Here is a 21,825-nt window from a genome sequence, read left to right as displayed (position 1 = left end):
CGGCAGGCCACGAACCCCAGTTTTTTATTAGCCCTGCCCACTGGGGATCCCTAAAAGGGAATTTCCTTCTGCTCACTTTACCGTGCAGCAGCAGGGTGAGTGGAACTGCGGGCAGGGATGGAGCTGGAGCCAGGGCCGCAGTGAGGCTGTCCCGCTACACTGCCCAGCTGGCAGGGCTATGTGGAAAGTGAATGTGGTGCTGGGGGGAGAGGGGGAGGGCACGGTCATGTGGTGGGGCCTGTTCCAGCAGCTAGGGGGTGGGGCCTATGTCGCAGGTGCATGGTGGGGAGCTGGGGCCTGCTGCGGCCCTGTGGGAGAGGATTGGGTCTGCCTGGGAGAGAGGAGTGGGGCTGGGGCCTGCCGTGACTGTGTGGTGGGGGAGGTGAAGCCTGCTGCGGGGGTCGGGGAGGGAGCTGGGACCTGCTGTGAGGAATAGGGGGCCAGAATCTGCTGCATGGCAGGGTGCTGGGATCTGTTCCGTCCAGTGGCTGGCTGCTCTGGTTGCTGGGGCTGAATGAAATAATATGGGGGGAGTGGGGGAAACTGCAGGCGTCAGGGTTGGAGTGTATAAGGGGGAGGGTACTTTTTTTTGGCAAATAGGATTTTTGTATTTGTATATTTGTTATTTGCATAATGAATATGCAAATATACAAATGTTGTTGGTCCACTGTTAGCTTGTAAACGGATTTGGCAGTCACTCGTGTAAAAAAATTGGGGGACCACTGACTTATACCACTCACAGAGAGAAAGAATGAGTTTGCTCTACAGACTTAGCTGAGAGCCAGCTGGCTTTTAGCTCAAGTGGTCGAGACTCACATACCAAGCTCCAGAAGTCCCAGGTATGGTTCCACCTGTCAGCATTATAAGTGGGGGCTTGTCTGGGATTTCAGGTGAGTGTCTAAAGCTACGGGTGCATTTCCTAAGCAAGGAGAAATATTTTACCCACAACCTACTGGGTGTGGTTCACTGTTCCATGTAGTAGCACTTAGATGACTTACAGAGAGAAAGAATGAGTTTGTTCTACAGCCTTAGCTGAGAGTCATGGGCTTTTAGCTCAAGTGTAGAGATTCGTGAACTAACCTTCAGAAGTCCCAGGTTCAGGTTCAGTTCTGCCTGTCAGTATTATACCTACACAGAGGAATCTGGCTGGCTGGCTGGCTCTCACCAGGGCTGTGTCTTCACTGGCATGAATTTCCGGAAATGCTTAAAACAGAATAGTTTTCGTTATAAGTATTTCTGGAAAAAGAGTGTCTACATCGGAAAGCCCTTTTTCCGGAAAAGCATCTGTGGCCAATGTAGACGCGTTTTTCCGGAAAAGAGCCCCGATCGTCATTTTCGCAATCGGGGCTTTTTTCCGGAAAAGACTACTGGGCTGTCTACACTGGCCCTTTTCCGGAACAGTGTTCCGGAATAAGGACTTATGCCCGAGCGGGAGCAGCGTAGCTTTTCCGGAATAGCGGCTGATTTTGTACAGTAGAGCTGCTTTTCCGAAAATTCAAGGGCCAGTGTAGACAGCTCGCAGCTTATTCCGGAAAAGCGGCTGATTTTCCGGAATAAGTGGCCTAGTGTAGACACAGCCCAACAGTATTGGTAGCAGAATTCTAAAACTCCACTTGGAAATTTTCCTTGGCATGTCAATTCTGGCACAAAATATGGTAGGTTAATGCAGAGTTTCCTAGATTCTATTCCCCAAACCCACCTGTGCAACTGCAGTAGATATTGTGTCTCACTATTAATGCTTCTTGAGGAAAATATTAACTTGAATTATTACATACCCACAAATGTCACTAAGTAAACAATGTACATTTCCTTTTCGTGTTAATCTAAAAAACTAAGGATAAAAATCCCCAACAATATACACTCAAGGAAATCTTTGAACCCAGTTTTAGTAAAACTACAGTTTAAAAAAATGTTGAGAGAAAAATCTGGTGTTCAAACAGTGAAAATACAATTTTGTATAAAACAGAAGACTAAGCAACACAACATTAAAACTGTTTTAAAAAATCACTTTTTATTCATTTTAAAACAAAAGCTCTAAAAATGATATTCTTCCCTGGAAGAAAAGGTGTTATCTTAATAGTTCAGATTTCAAACAAGGCAGCAGTAGCTAAATAAAGATGCAGTAGAATCAATCAATCCATTACTACTATTATATACGTAGCACTCAAAAATGTATTAGTCATTTTCTTAAGTTGCTTTATTTTTAAATGCAAAAGATAACGGACTTTAAAAATAACTTGCTTCCTTTGCTGAAAGTTTACTCACATTTTACAGCCAATGGCTCCTTTATGGCTGTCATTCCACAGTGGTTACTTTTATTTGCTTTGCTTTTCCCAGGTGGGCCCCCCTATGTAAAGTAAAATGGAGAGGGGATAAGAGTTGACAGATTGTTTACACTGGTGCAGGTGCTATCACATGAAGGTTTGGCTGCTTTATACTGGTTGGATAGTCCTTGGATTCATTCCTTGCCAGGTATTTAGTTGTCCAGGGTAACATGAAGTTTAGATTTTATGGAGACCTCTGACCTTCCTTTCCCCCAGAGCTGCTGTAAAGATGTCAACATGTAAATGGCTTGTTTCCACCACAACTCAATAATGACAGAAATCTAGGTGAAACAACTTGTAGCCATTCAATTTTATTTTAAACGTGTTATGTCTTATAACTAATACATACTATGCAAAGCATTAAAAGGGACTTTAGTATTAGTTTATCACTCCCTAGCTCAGAACTGATGAAAGATTAAGAGAACGCCATACAAAAAATATAGCAACCCTACTATTTCAAGCTTACTCCCACAAGACCAGTCAATCAATTAAGTCACTTCTGGCTTTGAAACCAGTGTGTAAATAAAGTATGCTAGCTAGAAGTTTCTCTTCTTCTCCTATTTATTCTTTCAGAGCTACACCTCTGTGCGTGCTGCATCTGGCTTTGTTTGGACTGCTACAAACAAGGCTTTCCTTCCAAACGGTGCCTTTGCCATATCACGTGGGTGATACAGTCTATGTTGGCCTGTTGATGATGGGAAATCTACTCTATCATTTAGCTATATGTCTGCCCTGTGATAGTCATGAGTTGACAGAGAAGGTCAAAATTGCAGACCGTTGTGAAGAGGTGGCACCCACAAATCTTGTGTGTTACAGAACATCAATACAGATTTCACCAGCTGATTCTCGTCAACCCATTGGGACATGTAAATCCTAAACTGACTGTTGTCCAGTGTAATTGTATCTAGCAACATCACTTGGGAGTCAGGTTTGAAGGGACTGGGGGCGAACAACTCATTACAAATGGCAAGTATCACTGAGGATGGATATTTTTTGGCTAAACCGATACAACTTGATTTATAACTTAAAATGACAATTAAACCAACATCTAAAGACCTCAAGCCAACATCCATTTGCCCCCCTCATTTCAGTACTTAAAACTAGAGCATATTAATTATTCAAGACCTACCCCAAGTTCCTGACTGACCCATTGAATTCCAAGCCTGTGGGATTTGTGTAAACTACTGTATGGGGAATACCTGACTTCACAAGGGCTAAGATCTTTACACCAATCTAATTTACATCAGTATAGAAATAGGGGTAATGCAGGAAAGGGCAATTATCCTATTTCCCAAACTCCAGTGGGTACGGCCCCAACCATTACTCCTTAAAGATTTTAACCCGACTAATATGGGATTGATTCATGCTATGGGAGTAACCTACAGATGAATGTGTGTTATAAGTCTCTGCTATGCCTGATGTGTGGAGGACAAGAAATTGTTAGAGGTATGGTCGGGGATCTTTAACTGATGCTGTAGTAGCTCATGGGGAGAGGGGCTAGCTCTGGAGGGTCCCCAGTTCAATTTCCAGTGTGTTGGCCAAGATGGCAGCCATCACACTAAGAAAAATCATTTCTGTTGTAATCCTATGAAAAACATATCAGTAAATTAAACCACAAATACCCATGCCATATCTTGTGATCATTCAACATAATCTGCACAATTCCTTTAAAATCCAAAAGTAGCCACACAATCTGATAGCCCAAAACTCTACAATCAGCACAAAGCATGATAAAAGGCAAGAAGCAACATTTTTAATTGGCTCAGATCCAATGAGCTCTGCAGGAAGAAGGACCTTTGTGACAGTAGAGATGGTGCCCGGAAGGAATAAACAGAACACTTAAAAGGCCAGTGCCCTTATATTTATGTCTGTGATGCAAACTATTTGTAGTGCTTGAAAAGGGGTAGCAAGAAAGCTGTAGTGAACCCAAATGCTAAAAATTAAAGTTGGAATTCAGTTTATTTTAGAGTGGACAAAAGCAAGCAAGTTTTATTTTAACAACTCACCCTGCAATCTTCCAAACTCGCATAGTGATAATTACCCATAATTTTCAAATGGCTAATAGTTTCTAAAGAAGGATCAGATGTGTTAAATTAACGGGGTACTGAATATGTATAAATTAGGCTCAAGCCTATACTTCAGAGATTCAAAAGTGCTCAAAGTGTTATATAGCATCTGTGCATAAGAACATAATGGCCATAGTGGGTCATACCAAAGGTCTATCTAGCCCAGTATCCTGTCTTCTGACAGTGGTCAATGTCAGGTGCCCAGAAAGAATAAACAGAGCACATAATTGTCAAGTGATCCATCCCCTATCACCCATTTCCAGATTCTGACACCTCTGGTACCTGGGACACCTTTTCTGCCCACCCTGGCTAACAGCCATTGATGGACCTAGCCTCCATGAATTTATCTAGCTTTTCTTTGAACCTTGTTAAAGTCCTGCCCTTCATAATGTCCTCTGACAAGGAGTTCCACAAGTTGAGTCAGGGTAATTAAAATCTTCTGGCAAGGCATTCCACAGGTTCACTAAGCTTTGTGAGACCAAATAGTTCCTTTTGTTGTTTTAAACCTGCTCCCTATTAATTTCATTCTTGTGTTATGAGAACAAGTAATAACTTTTCTTTATTTACTTTCTCCACACCAGTCATGATTTTACAGACCTCTGTCATATCCCTCCTTAGTTGTCTCTTTTTACAAGATAAAAAGTCCCAGTCTTATTGTTCTCTTGTCATAGGGCAGCCATTCCATGCCCATAATCATTATTGTTGCCCTTTTCTGAAATTTTTTCAGTGCCAACATAACTTTTTGAGATAAGGTGAGCAGATCGGCATGCAGTATTCAAAATGTGGGTGTATCATGAATTTATACAGCCAACTTAGGTAACCCCAATTCCAGTAGAGGTAAGTAATTGCTTTCAGGCTCTCTGCACAGGCACTATGGTGGAGAATGCTTTGGCAGAGACCTCTCAGGGAAGGATCAGAAGACGACCCCATCGACCAGAAGCATGGGTTGTGTAGTCCTAGGGATAGGGGTTCCATGACCACCACCCCCAGGAGAAGAAGACAGGAGGTGGCGGTTGAGGACTCACTCCTAAGAGGGACAGAGTCATCCATCTGCCATCCAGACCTGGAATCTCGAGAGGCGTGCTGCTTACCAGGAGCTAGAATTCAAGATGCGACCGAGAGTCTTCCAAAACTGATCAAACCTTCAAATAGCTACCCCTTTCTGCTTCGCCATGTAGGAAATAACAATATGGCCTAGAATGACCTTGAGCAGGTCACTGCAGATTATGTAATACTGGGAAGAAGAATCAAAGAATTTGAAGTGCAAGTGGTGTTCTCGCCCATTCTCCCTGTTGAAGGAAAAGGTCCAGGTAGAGATCGTTGAATCGTGGAAGTAAATGCGTGGTTGCACAGGTGGTGTTGGAGAGAGGGCTTTGGTTTCTTCGACCATGGGACTCTGTTCCGGGCACAAGGATTGCTAGGAAGAGATTAGATCCATCTCACCAAGAGAGGAAAGAGCATCTTCAAGGGCAGGCTTGCAAATCTAGTGAAGAGGGCTTTAAACTAGGTTCACTGGGGGATTATGACCAAAGCCCTGAGGTAAGTGGAGAAGTGGGATACCGGGAAGAAACACAAGGACGAAAGAGCAACAAAGGAGGACCCCTGATTCAAACAGAGAAGGTAGGGCAAACAACTAATTATCTAAGGTGTTTGTACATGAATGCAAGAAGCCTGGGAAACAAACAGGAAGAATTAGAAGCCCTGGCACAGTCAAAGAACTATGATTGGACAGGAATAATGAAGACTTGGTGGGATGACTCACATGACAGGAGCACTGTCATGGAAAGGTATAAACTGTTCAGGAAGAACAGGCAGGGGAGAAAAGGAGGAGGAGTTGCACTGTATGTAAGAGAGCAGTGTGACTGCTCAGCGCTCCCAGTATACAGAGGGAGAAAAACCTGTTGAGTGTCTTTGGGTTAAATTTAGAGGTGAGAGCAACAGAGGTGATGTTATGGTTGGTGTCTACTATAGACCACCGGATCAGGTGGATGAGATAGACAAGGATATCTTTAGACAACTAAGAGATGCTTCCAGATCGCAGGCCCTGGTTCTCATGGGGGACTTTCATCACCCTGACATCTGTTGGGAGACCAATACAGCAGTACACAGATAATCCAGGAAGATTTGGAGAATGTTGGGGATAACTTCCTGGTACAAGTGCTGAAGGAACCGACCACGGGCCATGCGCAGCTTGACCTGCTGCTAACAGGGATGAACTAGTAGGGGAAGTAGATGTGGGTGGCAACCTGGGAAGCAGTGATCATGGGATGGTAGATTTCAGGATCCTGACAAAAGGAAGAAAGGAGAGCAGCAAAATACACCATGGATTCAGAAAAGCAGACTTTGACTTCCTCAGAGAACTGATGGCCAGGATCCCCTGGGAAGCTAACATGAAGGGGAAAGGAGTCCAGGAGATATGGTAGTATTTTAAAGAAGCCTTATTGAAGGCACAGGAACAAATCATCCTGATGCACAGTAAGGAAAGCAAATATGGTAGGCAACCAGACTGGCATACCAGGAAAATACTGGGACAAGGATCTTGCGCAAAACGGACACATCCACATTGCCTGTTTTTGCGCAAAAATCTCTTGCGCAAAAGGCATCGGAGGAGATTATGCAAATGAAGCGTGACAAAATTCTAATCAGCACTTCATTTGCATTGCCTCTTTTGGCAGAAAACCGTAGTGTAGACATAGCCCTGGAGTATTGAATCCAGTTCTGCCTCCTCCCCCCCACTATAGAAAGCATGTGGACGCATTGGAGAGGGTCCAGCAGAAGGCTACAAAAATGATTAGGGGGTGGAGCACATGACCTACGAGGAGAGACTGAGGGATTTGGGTTTGTTTAGTCTCCAGAAGAGATGAGTGAGGGGGGAACTGATAGCAGCCTTCAACTTCCTGAAGGGAGGTTCCAAAGAGGAAGGAGAGAGGTCATTCTCAGTAGTGACGGATGGCAGAACAAGGAGCAATGGTCTCAAGTTACAGTGGGAGAGGTATAGGTTGAATATTAGGAAAAACTATTTCACTAGGAGGGTGATGAAGCACTGGAATGTGTTACCTAGGGAGGTGGTGGAATCTCCATCCCTAGAGGTTTATAAATCCCAGCTTGACAAAGCCCTTGCTGGGATGATTTAGTTAGGGTTGATCCTGCTTTAGGCAGGGGCCTGGACTTATGAGGTTTCTTCCAGCTGGAGGATTCTATGATTCTATGAATATTCTGGGTTTTATTTCATATCCCTTTCTTAATAATTCCTAACATTCTGTTGGGCAGCTTTTTTGCTGCTACACATTGAGTGGATATTTTCAGAGAACTATCCACAATGACTCCAAGATCTTTCTCTTGAGTGGTAATAGCTAATTTAGTTCCCATAATTTTGTACATATAGTTGAATTGTGTTTTCCCACATGTATTACTTTGCATTAAACATTAAAATGCTTCTGCCATTTTGTTGCTCGGTCACTTACTATTGTGAGATCCTTTGAAACTCTTCATGGGCTGCTTTGGACTTATCTATCTTGAGCAGTTTTATCATTTGCAAATTTTTCCACCTACAGTTTACTCCTTTCTCCAGATCATTTATAAATATGTTAAATAGGATTAATCCCCATATAGACCATCTGAGGGGCACCACTAGTTACCTCTCTTCATTCTGAAAACTGACCATTTATTCCTACCTTTTGTTTCCTATCCTTTAACCAGGTATCAGTCTATGAGAGGACCTTTCCTCTTATCCCATGACAGCTTACTTTGCTTCTGAGTCTTTGATGAGGGATCTTGTAAAAGGCTTTCTGGAAATCTAAGTCTGTTTTATTCACTGGATCCCCATTGTCCACATGCTTGTTGACCCCTCCCCCCACAAATAATTCTAGTAGATTGAGGAGGCATCATTTCCCTTTACAAAAACCACGTTGACTTTTCCTCCAATAAATTATGTTCTTCTATGAGTCTGACAAGTCTGTTCTTTACCATAGTTTAAGCCAATTTGCCCAGTACTCACGTTAGACTTACCAGCTTACACTTTCCAGTATTACCTCTGGAGCCCTTTTTAAAAAAATGGTGTCACATTAGCTATCCTCCAGTCATTTGGTACAAAAGATGATTTTCACATTTAAGTTCCTTCAAAATTCTTGAGAAAGTGCCATCTGGTTCTGGTGACTTATTGCTGTTTAGTTTATCAGTTTGTTCCAAAACCGCCTCTAATGATACCTCAACCAGGGACAGTTCCTCAGATTTGTCACCTACATAGAATGACACAGGTTTGGGAATCTCCCTAATATTCTCAGTCATGAAGACTGATGCAAAGAATTCATTTCTGCTGTACTTTAAAAAAAAAACTCTAATACTTTGAGGTTTTCACTAGCTGTTCTTCAAATTCCTTTTTGGTGTCCCTAAATACATTTTTACACTTCATTTGAATTTATACTTCTTTCTATTTCCCTCACTAGCATTTAACTTCCACTTTTTAAATTATGCCTTTTTATCTCTCATTGCTTCTTTTACTTGGTTCTTAAACCATGGCATATTTTTTAATTTTGGGTATATATTTAAGTTGAGCCTCTATTATAGTGTCTTTGAAAAGTTTCCATGCAGCTTTGCAAGGATTTCATTTTTGGCACTGCATCTTTTAATTTCTGTTTAACTAACCTCCTCATTTGTGTGCACACAGCCAACTCAGATTTCCTACTCAACCCTACATCTAATTTCTCTCAAGCAGTTAGCCAACTGTTCCACACACTGACTCTCTTATTTCCTATAACTAATGAAGTAGAAAGCCAGGCTCATTTGTCACATCTTTCTGGTTGTTTGATTAAAGAGTGATTATTAACCACCTAACCAGATTCCATCACAGGGAAATTGTGAGGGGCTTGCCTTCAATGTTACATGGTTTAACTTCCAATGCTCTTCAGATGGCTGGTCATCTGAAGAACTGGGTTTTACTCACGAAAGCTCATGATACCATCTACATGATTTGTTAGTCTTTAAAGTGCTACTAGACTATTTGTTGTTCTTTAAGTTTTTCCTGTTACAGACTAACTTGGCTAACCTTCTGAAGCTTCCAATGCTCTGTAATTCTAAACCCCCTTATTTTCTTTAAGTAAAGGTTATGAAAACATTCTTGGTATTTGATATAAGAGAAAAATGTATATGTAATACAAATTCTTCTTAGTCTTGAATCTTTTTAAATCTCAAAATCCCCTGAAACGTGAGATTTGCTTGGAAACTGCACTAGATGTATGGGGGTGTGACGGGCCGGCCCCGTCACTCGCGCCGGGTCCAGGCGTGTGGACAGCTCACGCAGCGAGCGGAGAGCCGGGGGAATGCCGGCTGTATTGCCGCGCATGCGCGGCAAGCCTGCAGCCGCTTTTAAGCGCGGCACCGGCACACCTGCGGGGGGGGGGGCACACCCGCAGGCTGGAGGCGGCAGCGGAAGACGCCGAGGGAGTGGGGCAGAGGCCACAGGAGGGGCCGACGGACTGCACCGGGGGACTTGCGGCGGGGGAACTGGGGAACACCTCCCTACATCCCCAGGGCAAAATTCCCCAGGGCAAGAGGGGGCGAGCCGAAAGCCGCGGCGAAGAGCCCGAGCCCGGACTGGCCGGACCACAGGCTGCAGAGGAGCAACCAGGTGATGCGGGGCCCCGGGGGGGCGTTCCGACGGAGGCTGGGGCAACGGACTGGTGAGAGCTGGACCTGGGGAAACACAGGGACTGGGAACTTGGGAGGCCCCAGGGTCTAAGTAGGAGGGTTCTGGCCATAGCGGGGCTCAATCCCGCTATAAGAGACCCTACTACGCCCTATAGGCCAAGAGTAAAAGGGCAGTGGATAGCGGAGAGCCCCTCCGTGAACCGAACGCTGGCTCCCCTACCCCACAATCCTTTGGGGCTAAGCGGGAGGGGGGTAGTCCCCCCGTGACAGGGGGCAATATGAAGCATAAAAGTTATTATATACATGCTACTGGGAGTGAAACACCACTACATCTATTCAAATATTCCCTACATTTATAGTTAGAGTCCCTAGCGTAAAAGTGTGTCAGATCTAAGGATCTACCAAAATGAAAATCACTTCTTATAAAGTCCTTTGTTTTATGATCCTCATAAAAGAAGACTCCCTCAGAGCACTTTCACAATTCAGCTTGGCTATTATTCCCTGCTTAGGAGAGTATCATAACTGGAATTGTTGGCTGATGAAAGGCACAAACAGAAGTGCCCTATATGTTGGGACTGAAGATGCTACACAAAAAACTTTTAACAATACAGGACCTCCATTAGTCAGTTTTATTACATTATCCTCTGTGATTGCTTCAGTGATCTTCCAATCTGAAAGTTAAGACTCTATTTGTGCTTTAATGTGATGACCACATTGTTGGTTAATTTCAATGGGTCTGCACATGAGTCAAGATTTACAGGATAAGGCCCTTAATTATGTGTTCTGCTCTAAAGCACCCAGCATTTGCCAAAATAGCTTTACGTTCCAGCAAAGCAATAATTAAGTAAAACATGTTAATGTGGTAATTACATAATCTTACAGAGTCTCTTGGGTGGAGATGTGCTAGGATACTAACTTGTGCTGGCAGAACCACCTGTCAGCCATGTGCTTTTAATAGAAGAGATGCACAGGTTTTTTCATGCAGGTTATTACGAAGCATGAATGACATTCACCTGCAGGTTCTCTGTGTGCTGTAATCCTAATCTCAGTCTCTCTGTCTCTTTATAGAGTTGAAAAGGATTTCCTGGGAGTAAAAGTAAATGAGACGGTTTGAAAAAGAATTTTGGGAATCAACTTCACACGTCTCAGACTACATCAGTTTCTTGCTCCTAAAGTAAATACAGTTGAATAAAACATAGACAATGGAATATTTAGTATTTGAACAACTAGCTTCAGTCATTTTGTACTTGAGACATAAACTTTGCTAGCTCTGTAGCTCCACTTCAGCGAACTGCTCTCCCACCAACCACCTTCCCTCAACTCCCAAGCCCTGCTTGCCTTCCATTGCTTCCTTTTATTTCATGTGTGTACATAGATAATCCTTTGGAAAAGCTGCTCCAGGACCTTCCTTTTCTCTCTTTCACCTGTTATGTATCTAGCAGGAAGGATAACGGTTGCTCAGTGGTTATCCATTTCCACAATACATATTCCTTTGCTATTTGGGAGATGAACTCTTCATTGGGAATTGATGGTTTAGGACGGAGAGGATCCTCTGCCACCCAAGTATGCAGAAGCCAGGGTTACAGGGAAAAAGAAAGAAACAGTTGCACGTGCATCCTCCTTTACAGGTTCAGCTGGTTCTCCTAAGTTGTTCTCCTCTGTTATGGGAATGCTATGTAGATGCTAACTAGTTAATAGAAAGTGTGTAAATGTCTCAACATCTTCATCAGTTACTTGTGTAATAGAGGGGACTGTATGCTTATAAAATGTGTGGATCAGGGCTGGATTAAGACCTTTAGAGGCCCTAAGCACTGAAAAGATTATGGTGTCCCCCGCCCCATATGTAATTCAAAATAAAAACAATACTATACCGTAAAATCTTTTTTTTTTTTTTTGTGCCCCTGCTTCGCTGGTTCCCTAAGCACGTGCTTAGTCTGCCTAGTGGGTAATCCAGCCCCAGTGTGGATGACACCAAGATGAGATGGGGTTGCTAGTACTTTGTCAAAGTTGTTTTAAATTCTAATCCTGTCCTCCAAATTAGAGAATTGCTGTGCAATCAATAAAATGAAATTAAATTTAAAAAAAAAAGCAAGTGCACAATAGCTACCTTAAGAAGGAAAAAATCAAATACACATCTACAAAATGGGGAATAAGTGGCTAGGCAGTAGTACTGCTGAAAAGGAACTGGGAGTTAAAATGATTCACAAATTGAATACAAACCAACAATGTGATACAGTTGCAAAAAAGGCTAATATTCTGGGGTATATTAGCAGAAGTCTGAAATGTAAGACATGGGAAATAATTGTCCTGATCTACTTGGCTTACAACAGCCTCAGTTGGCGTATTGTGCCCAGGTCTGGGCTCTACATGTTAGGGAAGATATGGAAACTCTGGAAAGAGTCCAGAAAAGAACAGTAAACATGACGCAAGCTTTAGAAAAATCTGGTCTATAAGGGAATGTTAACAAACTGGGCATGTTTAGTCTTGAGAAGATGGAGGGAAGCCCTGATACTTTAAGGACTGTTATAAAGAAAATGATGGTCAATTTGGTTTCCATGTCCACTCAACGACAGGATAAGAAATAATCAAATTAATCTGCAAGGGTGATCTGGGTTAGATAGTTAGATTTTCTTAATATCAGAGGGGTAGCTGTGTTGGTCTGTAACTTTAAAAACAATGAGCAGTCCTGTGGCATCTCTGACCAGGTCTACACTAGACCTGGCAGGTCGGCTTATCTTAAGGCATGCTTTGGCAGCGTCCAAACTAAGGGAGCAAATGCTCCCATCTGCTTCCCCTTACTCCTTGCAAAAGGAGGAGTACCACTGTCCTCGGTGTTTGATTTAAAGTTCTATACTAGACCTGGTAAATCAAACGCCAGAAGATCGACCTCTGGAGTGTCAAACTTCTGGTAAGTATAGATGTGTCCTCAGAGACTAACAAATATATCATGAGCTTTTACCCACAAAAGCTTGTGATATAATATATTTGTTAGCCTCCAAGGTGCCACAGGACTCCTCGTTGTTTCTAACTATCAGGACAGTTATGTTCTGGAACAGGCTTCCAGATTGTGGAATCTACATTACTGGAAGTTTTTAAGAACAGGTTGGATAAACACCTGTCAGTGTTGGTCTAAGTTTACTTGGACATGCCTCAACATGGGGGCTGAACAAGATGACTTCTTGGGGCGTTTCCAACCCTACATTCCTATGATTCTATAAACTAAAATGTATATACATTTATCTACTGGTGTGTAACATGCAGCATTGTGCATACATCAGTAGGTTCAATAAAGTTGTTATGCTCTGCCAATGATTTCCTGATTAAGTTATTAATTAGTAAGTTTTTGCACTTTGGTTTCAGGTCAGTCTTTTCTCTTTTCTCAGTGGCAATGGCCCCCTCTATGTATGGACACAATGATTTTCAATTCTACTTGTAGTGCCACAATATACATTGTTATCAACAAAGTAGACTGCTTCCTGTGAAGAAGGTGAGAACATATTGTCAATCTCATTGTATTCTGAACAAAGTGAGCCATAGTGATGTTAAATGATTTGTCTAAGGCCACACAGCCAGTCAGTGGCAACATTGGAATAAAACTCAGCTTTCCCAGTTTCCCCTCAACTGCCTTGCAGATGAAAAACAACAAGAGGCCTGCTGCTCATAATTGGCTGCCTGGTGATCTTCCTTGACCCCCTCTTCCCCGCCCCTCTTCCCCTCAAAACTTTTCCCCCTTACCTTCACAGATATTATGCAACACACAGCAAATTGCAACAATGGGAATATTGCTTTTGCTGAGGTCTAATCTAGCCAATAAACTTTATCAGAATCTACTACCACCATTCTGCACTTGCTCAGCCTAAAGTTTAACTGCTCCTTACTGCTATTCACGCTGCCTGTGCACAGCTTAAGGAGTCAAGGGAGTAAGGTGTAGGCTGAGCCTCCAAAAGATAACTGTTGGCATTTCAATGTCCCCAGTGGTAATTTGCCACTCTGGGAAAAAACTTGTCTTGCAGCTTTCAGAAGAGACCAGAGTTCTTAATTTTGTGTGTGTCATGCATCTTTTCTGACCATCTCACAATGATGTTGGTGCAACAGCCCTTGTGATCCACCAGCACCTGCAACATCACTGATAATTACCCCGATAAGTTTGTGTGTCCTTTGGCAAGGTGGTCAGATGCCAAGATAGGGATATGTGTTCCATCAAGCGCCTGACAAGTTAGAGAATCCCACTGCAGCAAAGCCATCTACTGTGTCCTACAGAGTCACTATACTTTAAATGCTTAAAATATTGTAAACCTACATGTGCTTTGTCATATTCAGATAAACTGACATTTAAATATTTTTTATAGTGAAACAGAGTCACCATAGTTCCCCAGAGTCACTATACTTCCTAGCAGAAGGGTATTGATTGTTCTGGCTACTTGGATCACAGCAGCCCCCACTGTAGATTTACCTACTCCAAATATTCCCAATTACTCACTAGCACTCTGGTATTACAAACTTGTACAGAGTTATTGCCACTCGCTTCTCAGCTGTCCTATCGGGTCTCTTTCTGTTATAGCTGCACTTCAGGGTGGGGGAAAGCAATTCACAATGTTCCATGGAAGTGGCCTTACACATGTAAAAATATTGTGGCCACTAGTGGTCATCCCATAGCTGCATAACTATTTGGTCCCACCAGTCTCTGCTTATTTCCCAGGACCAGAATCGGCATTCCATTGCGTCAGCTGCTACCAGCACATGCCAATTGCTGCATTCAGTATGATCCTGCATGTCTGTGTGTGTAGCCTCCTTGCATTTTTCCTGGCACAGGCTGTTCTAGCTATGCAGCAGTTTGTCCAGAGCCTCATGGGCAAGGTGTTTGCAATGTTTGCCACAGCAGTTTGAAGTGGAGCGGGTCCATGCTTCCCATGCTATGGCATCTTCCCATGCTATGGCATCTGCACCCTTAGCCAAGGAAAAAAAGGGTATAAAATGATTGTTTGAGTTGCTTTCAAGCAGAGAGGGAGGGAAGAGAAGTGCATCATGGGAAGCTGACATACCCAGAATCACCTGCTGCAATGTTTTTGTCCCATCAAGCATTGGGAGTCTAACCCAGAATTCAAATGGGAGGCAGGAAAAATCAGATTGCTACCCACAGTGCATCAATGTTAGAGTCAATATTAGCAGTGGTAGTGGAGACGCCCTCTGTGGACCAGATATATTTAGTGAGGACAGGCGTCTTCAACTTTATAAAATTGGATGCAAAAAATCCACCTCAAATTTGACTTAATTTCATAGTATAGATATACCCTGAGTTATAATGGGTGGGTATAGTAAGGTACTTACATTGGGGGGAGGAAGGCTGTAGTATGTACATTGACATAAATTAGGTTGACTTAAGCTGCTTTACCTAGACCTAACTTTGTAGCATAGAAAGCCTAAGCTGTACTCCCTTACCCATCCACCATTACACTAGACTTCAAGGAGGATTGTTCATATGAATAAAGTTAGACATTTTTTAAGTATCAGAATCACAGCTTAGTACTTTAGGGCCCAATTCTGAGAGATTCTGAGCACACTCAAATCCCACTGAAATTAATGGATATTGATCCAAATAGCCCTGTAAAATGGTATGCATCAATACCTTAATTTAACATTTCTGTTTGTGTAAGATCCAAAATAGAATCCAGCTCATTCACCCTTATCTATACTGGCTATGAAATGCTGATGTGCAAAGTATAATAAAAAACTATTTTATTTAGGAAAATAAGCAGACATGATAATGAATATATAGAGACAATTGGAATTTTTAGCATCACTTTTCTGAGCATAGCCCAACTTTTAACTGCTAAACTTTATACAGTAAGCTTCACTGTTACAAATAAAATCATACTGATGTATGAAGGAAAATTATATAGCTCAGTCCTGAGCCAAATCTTAAACGACAAATGTCAGTGCTCAACAAATTTTGTGACTGATCTCTAGATAAACCCCAGAAATATTTAAAATGGCACCTCCAGAATGCTGCATAAAAGCATTATTCAGAAAAAACACATATTGACTCAGAAACAATCTTTCTGGAAGCAACTATTTTCATCTCATCTTCAGTAAAGTGTTTGCACAGTTACTGAGGGATTGCCATTAACTTAGGAGATGTACATGTCAACATCTCTTGAATTTTCCTGTGTACCATTGTTTCTTGTCAGGTACATTCGCCAAAAAAAAGATAGGCCCAATTTATCAAACATTTAACTGAGAGCACTTTGAAACTTCAAAACGATGTACAAATATTAACTACTTAATCATCACAACACCTTCAGATAAGCAAATATAATGAGCACTATAATCTGGAGAGAAAGGATGATGCACTAACCTAGGAGGTTGGCAGTCTGTGTTACAGTCCCTATTCTGCTGCAGACTTCCTGTGTGATCCTAGGTAAATCAATTAGCCACAGTATACCTCAGGTCCCCATCCATAAAATGGACCTAAATGTAAGATGGCTTGTGATCCAAGTATTTATCTAAATCAAGAAACAGACAGAAGTCACCTTCACCCAATATTGGCCTAGGACAAAGTAGATGAATGGTGAGAAGTTTCTTAAAGAGAAACAGATTAGCTCATGACACTTGGCTAAAGTAACAGTAAGTCAAATGAACCAGTACTAGAACCCAGAATAGATCTGGTTTTAAGTCCTATGCCTACAGTCCTTTCGACCCCAGTCTATCAGGATCTACCATTAACTTGCTGTATTAATGCCACTTGAGTGACTAAGTCTCATGGGTCACACACACACAAAAAAAGACATGAGTTTAGATGGTGATTGTTATACTTTGGTATGACTCTGAATTGCAAGTTTTCAAGGACTTCAGTAAGAGTTACAGGTTCAGATATAATGCAAAATGTAAGCCTTTTAGTCCATAAACTGATATTTACTTTCTTATATATTCATAAAAGACAAATAAGTGGCTCCCTGTGTAAAGTATTTGTGTTTCAGAAGTACATGAATAACTATTTAAAGAAAATAATTCTTGTCTGCAAGGTTCATGTTGAAACATAAAAATACGTGTAAACTTTCCTAAAACCATCAAGTTAAGTCTGTCAGAAGTACAGTAATGTGTACAATCCTTTAAAATCACATAATATGCTCCAACATGTTCACTTAGTTACATCTAGGCTATAATGAAAACAGCTAAACTCTTACTTGAGTAAAAACACAGAATCGGTTGATTTTACATGGGCCCAAGTTGAAAATGCAAAGTACTTCTGAAAGTTCATAAAAGCATCCATGTCACTACAGGGCTTATAAAACTGGCAACTGCTATCTTAAACTATTGTATTAATTTAAATGGATGAGCCCAGAGTAGTAAAAGTAAAAGTTATCATAATCCAGACAGTTCAACATTCAACAATTTTAAACAAGGTTCCAGGCTTGGGATACAAAAACTTCATCCTGTTGGTACCATGGCAAATACACCATTAAATATCTTTTTTATCTTTTAATAAAGAAATGGAAAAGAAAGAAAAACAGTTTCAGCATTTGAAATATAAAGTATTAAATATGGCTTTTTTTAACTACACCCCTTGTTTCCTTTCCATTTAGCTAGAGAGTTCTTAAGACAGAAAGAAATTGCTTAACAGTCTTTTAGATTATATTAAATGTGATAATAGATGTCCACTTTGTGGAAGCAAAGAAAAAGTTAGTTGAAATGGGGTGAAGCTGTTATGGCTGTTATTGTTAATGTCTGATCATGTTTTCTGAGACAACAAAACAAGACAAACCCACACAAAAAGGAAGATAAAAGAATAGCAAAAAGAAAACACAGCTTCTGTCTCTAGCACTGACTTCCCCTTGTAACTTCCCTGCTACAAGGTAGGAGACTCACCATATCATCTAATCAGATGTTCAGGCATAGTCTACATTAGTGCAGTAAGTTAACTTAAGTTTTACTATTCCAGCTACCTAAATAATTCATCTGGAGTTGATGTAGCTAAGACTTACCATGGCGTCTATTGATGGGAGACACTCTCCCATTAACTTACCTTATGCTTTTAATCCTGGTGGAGTACTAGAGTTGACTGGAGAGCACTTTGCCATCAATTTAGTGGATCTTCTCTAGACACACTAAATCGACCCCCCCACATACTACATCGATCACAGTAGTGTGAAATCCCAGTAACTGGGGACATGGTCTCAGATATGGCAAACTTATACAGTACCAGCTTCTCAAGACATTGTGTATAGCTGCCTCTCTGGTCACAGGTTCAAGTGTTGCAAATTATGGAGTCTTTGCGGAGTAAAGCAGAGTCTTATTAAACAGAAGACTAAAAGGTAAGAGATAGGAAAGAAAAGGAATAAGGTGGGGGAGGTGGGGATTCTTGTTTACCATGCATGGTCTTAACACAGTTCTTCAATTTTATCAGGAGGCATATGTACTGTTCATACTTCTGCATCTTTTCCTATCATCATTTGTTGTTATAAAGTGTCACAATAACCTATTAACTTACACTCACTTTTTACACTTGAGCTTACAATTTAGGCATACAAGTTAACCCTGTTATCACAACACAACTAAACATTCTGATTTTATACAGTAGGATAATATCCACCCTAAATAGTCAACACCGGTATCTGATTTGGAGAACTAAGTGACATTTTTGTTCCAGTTGATGCAGATTGAGGTCGACAGATGGGAAGACTATACCGACATGTAAAAGGGCTCTTTAAGGCTAACATGGCTCCAAGTAGAATAGGAAATGTCTATTGTACCTGGGAATCATTTACTTCTCCCAGTAGTAAAACTTTATAAGAAATGACACTATTATGGAAAACTTCAGCATATTAGAAGCAACCACAAGTGACAAACCATTTTAATGGATTTTTCATTGTTCCCAATTCTTGTGATTTTTATGATAAGTCTTACAATATTTGGGTTTTTCTTAAAGCCTGGTCTTCTATACTCATCTATTTAGGTGAGAATCTCAGCTTTTTTTAAAAAATGAAGTTTCTAGCTTTTGTATTTATAGAGAAAAGTTTGAAAATGTGATGACTCAAAGTGAAGCCAAGAGGCAAATGAAAACACCAACAATTTCTCCTCCTCCTCCCTCAAAATAAAAGAATGGTTACTTTTAAACCAGTCTCATGACTGTTTGGGGGAATGATTTTTGATTCCTGAACATCTGAACTTAGCCACACCACCTAGAATGAATCAGAACCGAGTACCTAACTACAACCAAGACTGACAGTGTTTTATGTTTGAAAGGGTTCTCATTACAAATCTTGCTACAATTCTATCTGTTCTAGATACTTATTGAACCCACTTTTACTGTAGTATCTCATTGTCTTTCAAGTTATCAATCTTCACAACAGACCTCTGATGCACAGAAGTGCTATTAGCCTCATTTTACAGATGGGAAACCAAGGCAGACAGACTTAATGACTTGCTTAAGATCACTCGGGAAGTCTGGCAGAGCAGGGAACTAAGGTCACATCTCCCAAGTCCCAGGTGAGAGATTGAAGCACTGGACCATCTTTTACCATCTGTTGCCTTTCACGTTTCCTTCTTTCCATAAAAGTAGACTTCTCCCATGAGACAGATATTTCCAAGGCTTTGATTCATCAAGGTAATTGAGACCCTAATATAGGGATGTAAGCGACTAGTCAACTATCCAATAAGCAAAAGCTTATTGGATAGTCAACTAGTCCTTCGACTAGTTGCTTCCCTCCCCCTTTGCAGCTCACACCAGCAACATTTCCATGGGGAGCAGGGAAGGCAGGTGGGGCCAGGTGTGTTCCGGGAATCAGCTGATTCCCAGCTCGGGCCCAGTTCCATATGCTGCACCTCTGCTTTTTAAATGGTTTAAGAGCCAGCAGGCTCTTAATAAGTTTAAAAATCAGAAGCTCAGCAGGAGAGATCCTAAACGAGCTGGGAATCAGCTGTCCTGGCTCACACTGGGTCCCTCCCTGCTGTACTTTAGCTTTTTAAATGTAGTAAGAGCCAGCAAGTTCTTACTACATTTAAAAGGCAGAGTCACAGCAGGGTTAGCTCCCAGGCTAGGAGTTAACCCCACTGTGGCTCCCCTACTTATTGACTAATTGACTAGTCAATGGAAAAACCCGTCAATTAGTTGATTAAACTAAATTTAACATCCCTACCCTAACAGTCCTGTTGATGTCAGTGGGGCTATTTAAATGCTTAAGAGCATGGGTGGGCAATAATTTTTGATGGAAGAGGGAACTCCAGGATTTTGGAAAGTGGTCAAGGGCTAGACTCTTCCATGATATTAAAGGAAGAGGTGTGGGGTCTGGGATAGAGTTTTGGCGAAGGAGGCAGTTGTGACCGGGGGCACACAACTGGGGTGCAGGGATTTAGGTCGTGACCTGGGCAGAAAGGGATTGTGACTAGGGCAGAGGACTGCAGTGCAGAAGGGAGTGCCGGGATATAAGGCAGGAGGGGATTGTGATCTGGGGCAGGGGACTGGGTTGCAAAGGTTTGAGCTATGACCAGTGTTCCAAGATTTTCCATCCGCGAACAGAGTGAGTTTTGTCTTGTGCACCAATACTGCTGTCATGTGCGCTTGTTTGGATGTGCGCCACTGTGGCACCCACCAGTTACTAACAAAATTACATATATATAATTTAAATTATGTAAGAAAAAATACTAAAACAAACAGTTAATTAACAAGGTGCATGACCCTGCACCCACCCACCCTGACAACTACCCAGCTTGCTGGCCCCTACCCCCAACACACTCTGTACATTCCCCATTGCCAATGTACTCATCAGGACCACATAAAGCCATGAATAAACCTAACTGCCTATCCCTCACACACATACCCTGTAGTTGTGCCTAGCCTTTCAATCTGCCCCCCCATGTGCCACCAGTATATATGCCAGGGCCATGCTATCTGCCCCCCAACCATAGCCAATATCTGGGCGTAGTGCCCATAGCCCAAGCACCACTGCCCAGAGACCTGTGCCCAGCCCCACGACCTGTGCCCAGCCCCACATCTCACCTATTTCCCATCACCCATAGACCTGTATGCAACCCCAAACCTTGTCTGTTCCCCTCCCCCCCATCGCCCAAAGACCTCTGCCCAGCTTCGCACCTTGGCTGTCCTCCCCTCCCCCATCACCCAGAGATCTGTGCCGGCTCTGCACCTTACCTGTTCCCCTCCCCCTAATCGCCCAGAGACCTGTGTTCAGCCCTGCTCCTCACCCTCTCCCCCCAACCCGGAAGTTACCTGCACCTAGTACCTCCCACCGCCACAGATGGTTGGTGCCTTTGCCCCACATCCACCTGGCTTCTGTGCTGGCCCCTGCTGTCCATGGCCCCATTGCCTCCCCCAATAGTACCAACCTCAATACCTGCCCCTGATGTCTCCCACTCAGGCTCCCATATGGCAACTCCGACCCCAACCCTGGCCACCAGAGCAGCCTCTTGGCACCTGCCACGCAGCTCACAGCTTCTCTGGCCCTGGCCACCAGAGCAGCTGCCTGCTGCCTGCAACATGGCTGCATGATTCTGCATAGGAGATGGGTGGGGTGGAAATTTTTCTGCACACCGGCACAAGTGCACAACTTAGAGCGTATCTAGACTACATGGGACGGTCAAAAGAGGATTTCAGCCTGCGGAATTTGCATATCTTCTTTCAATCGCACTTTTGAAAGCAGACCTTTTGAAAGTGAAAGTAATTAAGACGCAGCTTTTTTCGGAGAACCACCCCCTTCGTTGAAAAGCCGCTTTTCCTCAAAAAAGGAGGAAACCCTGGTTTTGACCAAGGGCAGGAAGGGATTGTGATCTGGGGC

At 42.4% G+C, this 21,825-nt stretch overlaps 1 protein-coding gene across 2 annotated transcripts in view; it reads right to left on the bottom strand.

Moving 5' to 3' along the window:
- Positions 1–21,825, bottom strand: part of LYPD6B (LY6/PLAUR domain containing 6B) — a 116,162-nt gene that overhangs the window by 77,478 nt on the left and 16,859 nt on the right. The window contains exon 2 of one of the 2 annotated variants that reach the window (XM_075933354.2): positions 2,266–2,347. The exons of the other annotated variant lie outside the window; for it this stretch is intronic. The gene's annotated coding sequence lies outside the window, so the exon portion shown is untranslated. The remainder of the gene's footprint in view (positions 1–2,265; positions 2,348–21,825) is intronic. 2 annotated transcript variants of the gene reach the window in all.

The sequence above is a fragment of the Pelodiscus sinensis genome, chromosome 7 (genome assembly GCF_052426305.1).
Source record: "Pelodiscus sinensis isolate ZL-2025 chromosome 7, ASM5242630v1, whole genome shotgun sequence".
Taxonomy (NCBI): domain Eukaryota; kingdom Metazoa; phylum Chordata; order Testudines; family Trionychidae; genus Pelodiscus; species Pelodiscus sinensis.
The sequence above is the reverse complement of the archived record's forward strand: the minus strand, read 5'-3'. Positions and strand labels throughout refer to the sequence as shown.